Genomic DNA, 15,376 nt, shown 5'->3' with positions numbered 1-15,376 from the left:
CAATATGAAGCTCAGTATACATATATCTCTATACCTCGACCACACGCGGCCGGAATAATACAATACAATTAAGAAACAAACCACGCAGTTTATATCAACATTCAACACAGATATAATATATGATCAATCCACGCAGTTTAATAAAGAAAGACGATATAGAACATCGAAGATATATGTAAACAGCCTACTCCACTACAACGAAGAAAACAAATCCACGAAGTAATGAAAATACAACCGCAGCGGAAAACAAAAGTAGCAAACCCGAATGTTCAATGTAAAGTCCACAATACAAACCCACAATACAAGTATATAAGATGCAAAAGCAAAATATAATCCGATAAAGAAAATCCTCGCGATAATGGGGCTAGCGACTGGAATATCTCCCGACGGCCTCAACCTGAAAAAATAGTAACAACGGGGTGAGTTCAAAGAACTCAGCATATATATCCACCAGGAAAACCTAAGGTACAGTCTCCTAAACCATAGGATCAATAATACAGTTCTCTAACCATACAACCTACGGTATAGTCTCCTAACAGTTCAACAGATATGCAGAGTGAAATAACTGTAATAACCAACAATAGGCATAAAGCACAATCTATAGCAAGAATAATAAGAAAATGATAATCGTAATAAATCAGACTCACTGAGGCTTGGGCGATCGCGACATACATGCATAAAGATAGTCGAGCAATAAGCATGTATCCAGATGATGTCAATCATACGCATCACCCAAGTCATCATCCAATACGCAACAATCACAATAAATGCATATGTGCGTATGATGCCGTATACGACACGGTCACCCCGACGCTAGTCACCGCCTCACACGCGATGGCGAGACCAAGTAGGTAGGGCTGTGACACCAGCTACCACTACCCACGAGTGGCCGAGTGGGCGGGATCTGTCGAGTACACCTATCCTCCTACCTCAAACATAGTGAGGGCGTAGCGCTCTCAACTCCCAGACGCATAACGGGAGGGATCACACCACCGCACACTACCCAGGCGGACCCGGTGAGCACTCTGAGCTCTTGCCATACACACCCCATGTGCCACTACCCATGAAGTGAAACACGTTGTGTGCGGGCTAGTTGGCCGACGAGCTCAACAATAATGGAGTCGTCAATCGCCCAGCATGTAATCATGCAGGATGGAGCATGATGCTACAGTATGTCATACCTGAACATAGCCTCCTCCATATATGTGTGTGTCCAAAAGGTAAACGCATATATATATTACCATGATAAAAACAGCATAAATCCAAAGACATCACATATAACAATAATGTAAGTAACATGAATCCAAGAGCATGTATCACACATGTAAAGCAACTAATCCAGTAGAGTAAAGCACTATAGATATGCATCTCTATGAATATATATACACATGGCAAGAGATAAAATATCCAATCTTGAAGTAAAGCAAATAGTAGATGAAGCATGTGATAGGTATCAACTAGCTAAGACCAAGAGGGAGAATAATCTACTATGTATCACTAGTAAGTATATATAAGCTACACATATCATAAGACATTATCAAAAGATAAGTCAGAGGGTACCCGCCTCAAATAGAAGGTACAATCACGCCAAATCCAACGTCGAGACACCTGACTCGAATCAGAGTCCTGTGTCAACAATATATATATTTTATTTAGCTAAATCCAAAAGAATAGCTAAATAAAATCCCTAATAACAAATTAGGGCAAAACCCTAATCAAATCATCTCAACTTACCTAACTAAACCTAATGGTCGATTAGGGTTAGTTACCTAATTAAATCTAACGGTCAATTAGGATTAGTTACCTAATCCCTAATCACCAATAGGTTAGAAATCTAAACTTAGATTAAATCTAATAGTTGACTAGGGTTAAATGTCTTAACCCTAATTATTCCATTAGATTAATCTAGGCAATTAAATCTAGTCACAATCAATATAATCCTTAATTCAAATGTACACATCATGTATCAACTAATCAGGGATTAATCCAATGCATACAAATCACCATCTAAATCTACACATGATCATGAAATCCAATTATCCCTAATTTAATAGGATCTACATCCAAGATCAATTACCTACATTCATCTAGAATAATTCACGTACAACATTACGCTAATCAATGTGATCCAACTCATCCCTAATTCATCAATACATGTATCAATTACTCCTACACATACCTCAATCAAGCTACTGTTGATGCTGGTTTTGTGTGCTGCCGGCAAGGAAACACCACTGGAACAGATCCTCACCTCAACAGCCCCTCACTGATGAATTCGCAGAACACAATCCTACTGAAATCCTTCCCTATTCAATTGGGTTCAAGGTGAGATCAAGAACACCAACAGTACACAACCTCATCACCTGCTGGAAACAACTGGATCACGAAGGAATCAAGCAAAGCCCACAGATCAACAAGAAATGGAGAACCTCACCTTGCTGCTATCAATCGGATCAAGCAGGAGGTCAAGCGGTGGAGATCACCAATCAAGCAAGAACTCTCCTAGCCTCTGTCGACAGCTCAAATGACCCCATCATCTTCAACCGAGACCCCCTCACAGTCGTAAGTAGAGGAGGACCAAGCTTGATCAGGGGAGAACAACAATACAATGATCCGAGACTTTTCCCTAACCCTGACAAGAAGAATCAACACAGAAATAGAACCCTAACCTCCAAGATCAGCGACAACCCGAGAGAGAAAGGAAGGAAATCAGTCGCTTACCTTCGAATCCCTAACTGCCTCTCTACACCGGCGATCGGTGGATCTAGCTCGATCCCACAGCACTAGAACGGAACTAGGGCTTGGCAAGAACCATCGAACAGGATCGGAGAGAATCAGGACGAAGAAAACCAAAGGAGGGGAAAGGGAAGATCGATTGATTGGGAGACGATGTAAATCAAGCCTCTGTCGTGCCCTATGTACCGTGCCGTCGACGTCCGGCCGCCGAATCCACCGAACAACAACCCTCGACCGAAGATGACCTGAAGCCTGCTGGTTCCCGTCGAGTTCCGGTGACGTACTCCTCCAACCTCGGCGCCGATTCGTCCATGAGAGGGGTAGCGAGAAGAAGAAGAGGGAAAGGAGGAGATCGGCTTCGAGCAGAGGGGAGATCGGGGGAGGAGGAGGAGAAGTCGGGGAAGAAGTGAGGGATCGGGTTGGGTTCGGCGTGTGGGGAGGAAGAAAAAAAAAAGGAAATTTATAATTAAAAACATTTCCTCACTTAAACGGGTCTCCCAAATAGGCTTTATCCGAACCCGCCGATCGATCACCTCAAAACCCTCTGTACGAGTCCCGAAAAATTCTCAGAAAATTTCTAAAAATTCCGAAAAATTGTATAAGGCTATTTCCCAAATAACCTTATTTATTTAAATTTTTTCGAGATCTCACATAAAATTACCTCAAATACCATGAATTTTGCATGCCACGATAGTGTAGACGTATACAAAATCTCAACATTTATAAGAGGGGGTTTTTAATTTTATTATCTTGTCAACCTATCTTTATGACAAATTAATAGTTGGTTTTCCTTTGGTCACACAAATAATCGCAATGACTCCGATGGGGAGGATACTATTAGATGTGCGTAAGTGTATACCATTACTTGACACTTAGTCCATTAAATAAGATTGTGCCCTTTCCGATGGGGAAGATCACACGCTCCTAATTAATTTCCTATAGTCATCCAAAATGGAAGTTTGATCTAGTGATCCACAAACAAACTCATCCGATATGGAGGAAGGCACTTAGAGCCAACGTGCAAGTTTGGTTTGCATCACTTACAAACCAGTAATGGAGACCATAGAATTTATTAAAAAATCCCTCTCCCACTTAGTTATTTAAGGTGAGGAATTATGACCTAATAAGCACACATCACACACATAATAGTAAATAAAAGCAATAAATATGGAAATTATTTTCCAACTATTATGGCCTTTTCCATCACTATCCTTCGCGTGCTGCCTGCCCTAGGGTTCATGCCATCGGGTCCATCGAGCTTCCTTTTTCCACTGCACTTCTGGTCTTCCAATAGTACCATGCCTTGCAAGGATACGATCCACGACAAAAAATAGAATTTTACATGTATCGATCCTATATTTCACAAAGGAATGTACATGTAATCTAGATCGAAATAAAAATGTAAAATCCTAAAACTAATACAGCTCCTGTTGTATTTAATATATATAATCATGCACACACAAAAATACCCTTGACATGTCCAAGGGTCCAATCACACACAATATCTGTAAGTCATAATAGTTGGAGCCTGCAACCACAGAGATAACACATCCTACTATTACCCTGCCTAAATTATGTATGACATGTGCATAATTAAACTGAAAACCAAACACATAGAGGCAAACCCTAGCTCTGATACCAATTGTTGGTTGGTCCTAGGAAGATCATACCGGCTCCATTGTACAAAAATTTTGTACAAGTGTCGAACCTTTCCTAAACAACCTATTGTGTTCTATAGAAATTAAATTAGGAATCGCAAACGGAACTTAACATTATTGATTCCAAATTTAAATTATCTGTTCTTAATGGTTTAGATTTGGATCGCAAATGATGCTTAACATTATTGATCCAAATCCACCTATATTATAAATTTAATTAAATATTAATTTTCAAAATTGACTTCCAGGACTACATGACGAGGCATTAGTCCTTCTTGGGTATGGGATCATCCATCACCTCCTAAACAAAGCCTTTTAAGGAAAGCTAATATTTAATTTCCTTATATAACTCTAGGTTTAACCAAAAAGAACAATCGAATCATAAATTTGAAAAATAAAAAAAAAACAAACTCGAATCACAAATTCGAAACTCTAGAATCATATGCCTCTTGTGTTTGGAATTCTTACAAAGAAAAACTAGCATGATGCTGAAAATAATTACTAGTTATACCTTTTCTTTGTATGCTAATAATCTTGAGATCTTCTGCCATATTCCTCGCCTCCTCTTGGACGTCGTGTGGGCGACGATCCTCCAAGATGAACACCACCTAAAAAATCCTTCCTCCTTCTCTAAAATCCGGCCACCACCACCACAAAGAAATAAAAGAGAGCAAGGGGAAAGGAAAGGGGAGAGAGCCGACTACAAGAGGGAGCACAAGCAAGAGAATAAGAATTTATGCATCATGAGGTCTCTCCTCCCCTTCTTTTATAATACTTGCCCAAGGCATACAAGGAAAGATTTTTACAAAAAATTAAAGTCTTCCTCTTATTTTTCCTTTCCTCCTTTTTAATTCCTTTTTCTCTTTGATTGATTCAATTGATTGGTCGACCCTTTGCTTGGGCACCAAGCAAGGGTGGCTGGCCCTAAGAGGAAGGAAATAAAAATTTTGTAAAAAATTTATAAGCAAAGAAGGAAATCTCTTATAAAATTTTACAAAGTCTCTTTTAATCTCCTAATGTGAATGTTTAAAAAAGGAAAGTTTTCATTATTTTAAAACAAGTTTTAAAATTTAAAACTTCTCATTTAAATTTTTTTTTTAACATGGTGACAAAAAAGGAAAGTTTCAAATTTAAAACTCCCTTTTTAAAAATCATGAGGATGGTTAAAAAAGGAAAGTTTTAAAACTTTTAAACTTTCTTTTAAACCATATGGCCTAATTCAAATAAGGAAAGTTTTATAATTTAAAATCTCTCTTTTAAAACTTGTAGATATCTACAAAAAGAAGATTTTAAAAATTCAAAACACCCCTTATAATTTGAATTATGTGGTCGGCATCCTTTGCAAAACTTTTTGCCGGCCCCTTTAGAGAAGATAGTGGCCGACCCTTGGCTTGGTCACCAAGCCTTGGGTCGGCCCCCTCTTGGACACCAAGATGGGCTTTTCATGGGTGGATATGAGGCATTAATGAGGCTACGATAGGGACCTAGAGGAGAAATTGATTTTGGCCTCCCGACGAGCTTGAGTATCCCATGTTTGCCCCGAACACACAACTCAAGTTCATCAATAACAACTCATTCCACTAGAGAGTTATTATTGCACTACCGCACCAATCCCAAATTACATTATGGGCTCCTTCTTATCATGAGTGTGTTAATCTCCCTATGTTTAAGATATCGAATGTCCACTAATTAATTGAGTTACTGACAACTCATTTTAATTAATGTCTTAGTCCAAGAGTAGTACCACTCAACCTCATAGTCATATCGGACTAAGTCCACCTGCAGGGTTTAACATGACAATCCTTATGAGCTCCTCTTGCGGACATTATCAACCTAGATTACTAGGACACAGTTTCCTTCTATAATCAACAACACACACTATAAGTAATATCATTTCCCAATTTATCGGGCCTATTGATTTATCGAGCTAAATCTCACCCTTTGATAAGTTCAAGAAATAAATACTAAATATATGTGCTTGTTATTATATTAGGATTAAGAGCACACACTTCCATAATAACTAAGGTGTTATTCTTTTATTAAGTCAGTATAAAAAGAACTTACCTTAAATGGTCCTACTCAATACACTTAGAGTGTACTAGTGTAATTTATTAGTCAAGATAAACTAATTCCTAATTATACTATGACTATTCCAACGGTTTGTTCCTTTCCATCTTAGTCGTGAGCATCTGTTTATAATTTATAAAGAACTGATAACATAATCTTCTATGTGTGACACCACACACCATGTTATTTACAATATAAATTAATTGAACAACTATAAATGTAGATATTTTTGACCAATGTGATTCTTTATTTCAAAATAAATGTTTACAAAAGCTAGGCTTTTAGTATACACACTAACAAAGGTTTCTTTTTGTTTTCATTTTGTTTGTGTTTTATTTCTTATTGAGCCTAATGGACTTCTAGATTTTTGTGTAGGTTAATCGGTCTCCATGATATGGTCATAGCATTTTCATTGATGTGGAGCTATAGAGGGCACATAAATGGAGGAACCAAGGGGAAAATACAGTTTTTCATGTCCTGGTCATGTCTCATAAGACACGGTTGTGCCTACATTCCTGAGAGTTGTAATGTGTAGGTAGTGTCACTTGACACGGCCATGTCTCCTTGATAGGAAGAGCATGTGTTCAGTAGAGCTCAATAATGCTTTGGTCGTGTCATTTGATATGGCAGTGTGTGCAAATTTTGTAGAATCATTACGCTAGAGGGGGTGACTAGCACTCATGGCATTCATATTTTTCAAAAATTGATCGCATAAAGAATACATACAATAGAAATAATGAAGTTAAGAAAGAAAACAAAAACCAAGCTAACACTTTTGGTTTTACTTGGTTTGGAGCCTGTGACGACTCCTACTCCAAGGCCCACACTCATTGAGTATTTACTTTGCGTAATTCACTAGTAATTCTGAATAGTTGAATGATGAGTACAATAAGTTAATAATTTAAGTACTACAACTGAAAATTGTATCAACAATAACGGTGTTGAAATTGTGAGCTTTTGGTCGTTGGAGCAACGTGCAAGAGAAAGATCTCAAAGATGAGTTATGTTTAAACCTCTGCTCAAAGACTACTTTTGTAAGTTGTTGAAGGCACCTTCAGCACCCTCCAAGGTGCCTCCAGCTGTATATTATATCCCCTCCACTTTGGTCATGATAATCACCGTGTTTTATGGTTTTATCTTATGAAGACCCCTTCAAGGCACTCAAAGGCACCTTCACTCCTAGCTCCAAGGCGCCTTCAGCCACATGGAAGGCACCTCAGTGCCTCTCTATGCAGTGTTTCAACCAAGGTAGCCAAGGGACCTCCAACAACCCTGAAGGCACCTCGAACACTGTTCATCCAAGCTTTTCTTTGTGCTTCTTACTTCCTGCTAGGCATGTTAGTAAAAATACTAAATATACCCTATAAAATAAAATTAGTACAATAAAATATGATTAATTAACTATTTGACAATCTCTGGACTATCCAATTTTGACTTTCAGATTTTTTGAAAACTCTAGGTTGAACTAACGCCTACTATTCCCTCAATAAGGAACACGTCCTCACCTACTCCTCTCAAGAAAATTTACCTTTTGCCAAACTAGTCCTCCAAACTGTCTAGACTTTTGCTCAACATCTGAGACATCAGGACTTTCTGCTGGACGTCTAATCTCTAACTGTTCAGTTCCACTTGGTGTCTGCAAACCCAGGACTTTCACCTAGTGTCATTGATCCTAGGATTTTGTCCAATGTGCTTGCCCACCAAGACTTTTCCCAGTCCCCAAACCAAGACTTCGTTGTATAACCACAGCTAGGACTTCTTTGCCTAGTCTCAACTAGGACTTTCACCTTACCTAAGATCACTTAGGACTTTCCTGCACACTTAGTTCAACATGTTAGAATAATAACACGGCTTAACTTTAAACCTTTATCAATATCAAAATATATGTTTGATTAACTGGTGCTTTTAGCACCAAAAAATTTTATCTTGACAGTGTATCTGTAGACATGGTTGTGTTCCCTTGAAGTGAGGAGTTTAATCTTTGACAAAGAGAAACCTTTCCCTAGCCGTGTCATTTGAGACGACCATGTGAGCTAACATTGTTTCAGTAGTGTTTCTGGTTGTATTCCTTCCCATGCTTCTGGTCGTATTCCTTCCCATGTAAATGCTCTTATATATGGAGCCTAATTTAGCTCTGACCATGTCATTCGGCACGACCATGTAAATACTAAACCAATAAAGTTGAGTTTAATCATGAACCTACTGTGTCTAAGGGCACGACCGTGTCCTCTTGTGATGGCCGACCTAATTATCTGGTAGTTTCTTGAGACATGATTGTGTGGCAAAAATCCACTCCCAAATAAATTAGAGAATGGGTGTGTCTTCTTCTCACACGGTTGTGCCGCCTCGCCACACACACCCATCTTTTCTTCTTATCCTTCCTCCAACTTCAGTTCTTCCCTTTCTCCATTATTTGAGCATACAAACATCATTTTCCTAACTCACTTTCCTCTAGCCTCCAAGCACTTTTTAAGATCTAGACCTGGATCTAGAATTCTCTCCCACTTCCAAGAATTTCACTTTTTCTCAAGACTCTATTCTTTTTCCCCTTCCCGCAAAGATCCCCCTTTTTCTTCTCCATTATTGTAACAATGTCTAACATCCTAAAATGTCTTCATAGGAGCAGCAGATCAAGTGATGGAGGAGAAGATCCATATCAAGGCAAAGGAAAAGGGAAGACAATTGAAAAGTTTAAGGCAACCTCAAAGGGGAAGAGAATGTCACACGATGAGGGTAATGAAGATTATTATGGCATTATTTTTTGCAATGAAAATAAAAAAATCTAGATATGGCACTCTTATTTGTCATAAGCTTATTTGTATCCATTTTCCTGATTGTTATACAATGGATTTATTGAGAATTAAGGATGATATATATGGATTCTTGACAACGTAGGTTGGACTAATTTCATGAACCTTAGTTATCCAACCTACCCTCGTATTACATTGGAATTTCTTAGTTCACTTGAGTGATCGATTATGAGTGGACTCTAACTGAATTTAATAATTATTTCAGATTCCCAACTAATTGCTTGCATGATTTCGATAAATTTTTTGATAGTGAAGAATTTTGAGAGGAGATAGCGTTGTCTTATGAACCCTATAACCCTTCAAAATCCAAGGCATCATTACTCCAAAACCCAGTCTTCCGTTATCTACACCATACAATGAGAAACCATCTTTGGTAGAGTCGAAAGTGATGGTGTAGTACGAAAGATAGAACTTTATTATTTATGGCTAATATTGAATAGTGTTAATTTTGATTCAGGATTTCATTTTCTACAAAATCTTACACAATCTAGTAAGACATCTTCGAGGAGCATCATAATTGGGGATTTGATTACACATATCACTATAGTTTTAGGTTGTGAGTTGTATGGGTTAGAAATTTTGCCCAGTCCTCATGGTAGCCCCAGAATTGACATTGAAACATGCATAGAGATGAAAATGATTCTTAAGGAGAAGAGAGGCTATAGTTTTATTAGGAGCAATAGATTTCCTCTTGTTTTTCCTAATTCAGAGCGTACAACAATTACAAATCCTAAAAACTAAATCATTAAAGATTGCCTAATTGACCTTGCACCCTCTCCGGTGGACCATCCCGAGTCCTCCTCGCATAAACCTGAGACTCCACATGACCCTAAACTCCCCTACTCTCCTGAGCCTACTAGGCATTCTTTTTCTTACTGTGATACGGGGAATTCAAGATTTGATTTCTCTGATTTTCACTCTTCTTTGGATACTCCCTATGAATAGCATACCTTTTCCCAATGATTGTTAGATGGAAACAATGCTATGACTCAGAAACAATTCCAAGAAGTTTGTGACCTTTTTTAGAGAACATCAAATTTCCATATTCTGGTCTCAGAATTTGTCAGTGATTAGTACACTGAGAGGGATGGCCAAAGAGAATTTAGGCAAATAATTAGTCAATAGTTATCTACCTTATAAGGTCATTATGAGTAGTTTAGTCACCTACCTGTTATGCCTAGATTTTCTCCTAGAGCAAGATCTCCTAACCCAATAACTCGACCCCCCCCCCCCTCCGGGTTGCATCCTCCACTACCCAGATATCCTCCTCTATCACCATATTGGTTTCATTGGGGTGATGAAATGTCCAAGTCTAGTGGGGTTGTACATATGTACATATTTGCTTTGCTTTAGTCTTATTTTAGTTTGTGTTTACTTGTTTTCAACTGCATGTTATTTTCTTTGCTTTAGTTTATTTTGTTGGTTTAGACTTGTCATTTGGTAGCATTTTGAGTACATCAATCTCGCTTTAGTACTGACTTGTCCAATAGCAAAAATTTCTAGCACGTTTATTATCTAAACTATGTTGTTATGTTTTGTTAGTGCAAGTATGTTTAGTGAGCTATTTTTCTCTATCTCTAGTAGCATGAAATGAGCATTTCCTTGTATTGAGAAAGATTTAAGGAATGGTCTAACTTAAGGCTCTCACCTCACTTTGTCTAAGTGTAGATAGTTGAAAACTCTGAAAATAGTCATGATTCATAGAACTTGTAAATACTAGTATTATGGTGATTTCCTAAACTACATTTAGGTTACTGGATAAGGCTTAAATCATGTATGCTTGCTCAGAAAATCAAAATATTCCTACATTTGCGCCCATTTGCATTTGTAAGAGCTAGGTTTGAAGCACCCAAAAAAAAGTGAGTTGAATTGAATAAGGAATATAAAACATAGTTTCGTAAGTGGAACCTAACAATTTACTCCTTTGAGACTGAGTTAGGTTACTGGTAAAATAAATACTAAGTTTCCCTTAATATCAAGTACGCCTTTGAGACCAAGGGTATATTGGGAGGGATGAACCAAGCATGTGGCAGGTAAGTGCATATTGCTAGGAAAACGAGGAATACAGTTAGATGATAACTTGATTAGGCTTAGGAAATGATACTTAAAAAACTTTAGGCCACTAATTGGATTGTTCATGAGAACTTAAACTTAGACCACATACTTGAGCTACTCTATGATCATGCTCAGTAATGAAACTAGCTGATAGAGTTAGACGGTTTCACTAGGGATTATAAGGCACTATACGAGCACATGAGTCTAGATTGCAGAGCTTTGCCTGAGGACAAGTAAATATTTAAGTCTGGAGGTGTGATATGCATAGTTTGTATACACTTTTATCCATGTTTTAACGTACATCTACTTATATTTCTTAATTACATTCTATGTTGTTGCACCGTATTTTATCATTATTTCAGCATTATTACCCCGTTTGTCAGAGATATGCTCTTTGTCATTTTTTTTTATTGGCAAGTTGTGATTCAGAGAAGAAATAAAGACAAAACACACCTTGAAGCTACACCAAGAAGAAGTACAAGCTGGTCGTGCCTCCCCAGAGTAAAAGCCAAGACATGGTCGTGGCCCCTAACATGACCGTGTCTCCTACATCCGAGATTCATGTACTGTCTAGAGCCCAAAAGGGGCACGACCGTGTGGATCTACACGATCATGCCTCCCATGTTATGAAGAAGACATGACATGGTTGCGCCCCATGGTACAACCGTGTCTCTCAACGGGCAAAAAACTAGACCCGGCAGAAGTCAGTAGGGAGGTGGCCATGTAGATCCACACAACCATGCCTCCCCAAACCTTAAGAACAAGGACACGGTCGTGCTCAAAGGCATGACCATGCCTTCTCTAGCCCCGAATTTCAAGACATGGCCATGTCCAGGAGACACAATCGTGCTTCCTTAGATATGAACTCTCGAGACCTGGCCGTGCCAAGTTGGCATGGTCGTGACATGGCCCATGTCTCACGCGATTGTATCTCGCCTATAAATATGGGGGTTCTTCCACCTTTGAAGGGGGAGAAAAGTTTCCCATTGGGGAGACTCAAGGTCAAGATCCATGCTTCATCTACACCACACTTGACGATCCAAGGCCATTTTTTGATGTCTCCATCTTATTCGGACACAAGGATTGAATCCAAAGACCCGACATCACACTTGAATAGGTTTCCTTCTCTCTTCTCTCTTGAATTTCTTAGGAATCTTATAATCTTAATGCCTTTGGATTCAATTGCCATTGCCATAGAGTAGATCCACTTGTTATAGGATTGAGGGAGTAATTGTAATGTAAGATTGATGTGAACTCTATGAATTTGCCAATTTCCCTTCTAATGATATGTTTATGGCTTGTATCCATTTGATTAAATGTGTGTGTAATGTGTTTGTGCTTAATTTTTATGTTTAATTGATTGGATGTATTGATCACTTACCCTATATAGGGGATACCCTAGATCGTATAATCAAGGGGCCCGTGATTGGGGTATCCCTTTAACTGGACTTTCAAATGTGTCTCCTTGAAAGGGAGGGTAATTCTCTACATGAAAGAATCTAATTAGGCTTAATGAGTTATTCCTTATTCTATGTTAATAGATGTATTCTATAATCTAGGATTGTATGACCAGAGAGCCCTAGGTGACAAAGGGTAATCCTTTAACCAAACATCCTAGATTATCTCTACTATATAGGGACATTAGGTAATCAAGGGAGCAACACTCCAACATGACCATCATGGGGGAGTGTTGGGATTTAGTAAGACTTCCTATATTACATAAGGATAGAGGATAGGAGATGAGCAATCCATAACACATTGATCAACATTACAATGAAATAAACCCCTAGAACACTCACCTTGATATGTTCTCCTCAAAACTCTCTTTCTCTCTTTTACTTCCTCAACCTTAGTTTGTAAGACTTCAACCAATATTTCGATCATCTAGTTAGCTAGCCGTGAGAATTCACTAGTGCTCATCAATCCCTATGGGATCGATATTTTATTACTGACAACGTAACCATATACTTACGGTAGCATAATAAAGGTCATGGTATCCTCTTATAGGAGCTCCATGCTTTCATGAATTGAATGATCAAGTAATGACTATTCATTGCCTCTAGTTGCTCTATCATCAATAGTGACCGTTTCAAAATGGCAGTTACAAATTCTCAGTAAATTAGTGATTAATTCATCTGTTACACATCATCAGCAAACAAAAGAATTATTCACGTGATAAAATATTGGTTGTTTCACTTGGGCATCTCGGCCTTAGCATCTTGGACAAAAAATCTCAGCCTCAACATCTCACCCGAGACATCTCTACCTCAGCATCTCAACTTCTACATCACAGCCAAAGCATCTCAGCCTTGACATCTCAGCCAAGCAACTCAGTCATCCCAAGCAACTCTTTCTTCTCTGCTTGCTGGAGATTATAGGGATAGTTGTTGATTTTAAATCTACTTCAAAAATAAATTTTATACCTATTGAGATTACTAAGCTGATAATCTCAGGTTGTCAAGCTTAAAAGGAAGAGTTGCCTAGCCAAGATGTCGAGGCCTAGATGCCTGCCAAGACGCAAAGTCCAAGATGTCGAGGCCGAGATGAAGAGGCCAAGATGTCGAGGCTAAGATGTAGAGGAGGAGATGTCTTGGCTGAGATGCAGAGACTGAGATGCCTTGGCCAAGATACAGAGGTCGAGATGTAGAGTGAAAGAGATTCTAAGGCCTATAATGAATGTAGTTCCCTTTAAATATATTCATCCTCCTCCAGCAATGGTTTGACGTTATGATGGATGTCTGTTTCCAAGATACAACAAGAAGATCATGTCGACAACCAAGCACTAGTTGTTCATGGAAAACTGAGAGAATACTCGAACACTATCATGGGTAGAGCTACTGAGTGAGTGCAGGATGAGAAGAAAGATAGGGAACGAAGGTGGAGTTTCTCTATTTGCTATTGCATCATTTACTCTCAAGGTCATGGCCTCCTCTTATAGGAGCTCCATGCCTTCGTTGAATTAAATGACCAACTAATGACCATTCATTGCCTCCAATCACTTGATCATCAATAATGACTATTTTAAATAGGCGGTTATGGATTCTCAATTAATTAATGATTAATCCATTCGTTAATTCATTAGCAAGCAAAAGAATTATGAACATGGCAAAATGTTAGTTGTTTCACTTGGACATCTTGGTCAAGACATCTCAACCTTTGCAGCTTGACCTTGACATCTTGATCTCTGCATCTCAGCCTTGGCATCTCGACCTCAGCATCTCAGCCTCGACATTAGCATCTCGGCCTCGACATCTGGACTTCTGCATCTTGGCCTCGGCATCTCGGCTAGGTAGCTTAGTCATCCCAAAAATTCTTCCTTCTCTACTTGTTAGAAAAACAATGATTAACCAGGATGGGTAACGTCAAGCCTGGGTGACCTGCCCGGCCCCATGGAAGTTTCCCACAAGCTGCCAGGGAAAATCAGGAAGCACTAGCTGCAGGCGGTCTAGAAACCCAACACCCTTAGCTGCAAGTCCCATTTGGAGGAAAAATCCCTAGAAATACCGTTGGTTGATACTCGGAATATCATACCGATTCCCCTATACAAAAATTTTGTACAAGTCCTGAACCATTCCTAACAACCTATTGTCTTCTTTAGAAATTAAATTAGGAATCGCAAGCGGAAATTAACATTATTGAATCCAAATTTAACTTATCTGTTCTTAGAGGTTTAGACTTGGATCGCAAATGATACTTAATATTATTAATCCAAGTCCACCCATGTTACAAAGTCGATTATATATTTATTTCTAAAATTGACTTCTAGGTTAAACATGGCGAGGCACTAGGCCTTCTTGGTTATGGGATCACCCACCACTTCCTTGACAAAGCCTTTTAAAGAAATTCAACATTCAATCTCCTTATAATAATCTTAGGTTTAACCAAAAAGAACAATTGAATCACAAGTTCAAAAAAACAAAAAAACATAAACTCAAATCACAAATTCGAAACCTAGAATCATATGCCTCTTGTGTTTGGTATTTCAAAATCTATACAAAGAAAACTAGTATGATGCAGAATAGAATTACTAGTTATACATTTCTTTGTAAG

At 38.5% G+C, this 15,376-nt stretch overlaps 1 long non-coding RNA gene across 3 annotated transcripts; it reads right to left on the bottom strand.

The window, feature by feature from the left end:
- Nucleotides 1-335: 335 nt before the first annotated feature.
- On the bottom strand, nt 336-3,204 carry LOC122053718. 3 transcript variants are annotated; one of them, XR_006132323.1, is made up of 4 exons: nt 2,722-3,204; nt 2,435-2,632; nt 2,180-2,376; nt 336-397 (listed from the first exon to the last, which is right to left on the bottom strand). It is a non-coding gene; the product is annotated as an uncharacterized LOC122053718 (long non-coding RNA). The 3 variants fall into 3 exon arrangements; XR_006132321.1 differs by having other exon boundaries at nt 2,180-2,363; nt 2,722-3,200; XR_006132322.1 differs by lacking the exon at nt 336-397 and adding an exon at nt 1,573-1,626 and having other exon boundaries at nt 2,180-2,363; nt 2,722-3,201.
- Between the last annotated feature and the right edge of the window lie 12,172 nt (nt 3,205-15,376).

This window comes from Zingiber officinale, chromosome 3A, assembly GCF_018446385.1.
Source record: "Zingiber officinale cultivar Zhangliang chromosome 3A, Zo_v1.1, whole genome shotgun sequence".
NCBI lineage: Eukaryota > Viridiplantae > Streptophyta > Magnoliopsida > Zingiberales > Zingiberaceae > Zingiber > Zingiber officinale.
This window is presented reverse-complemented; position numbering and strand designations above follow the sequence as displayed.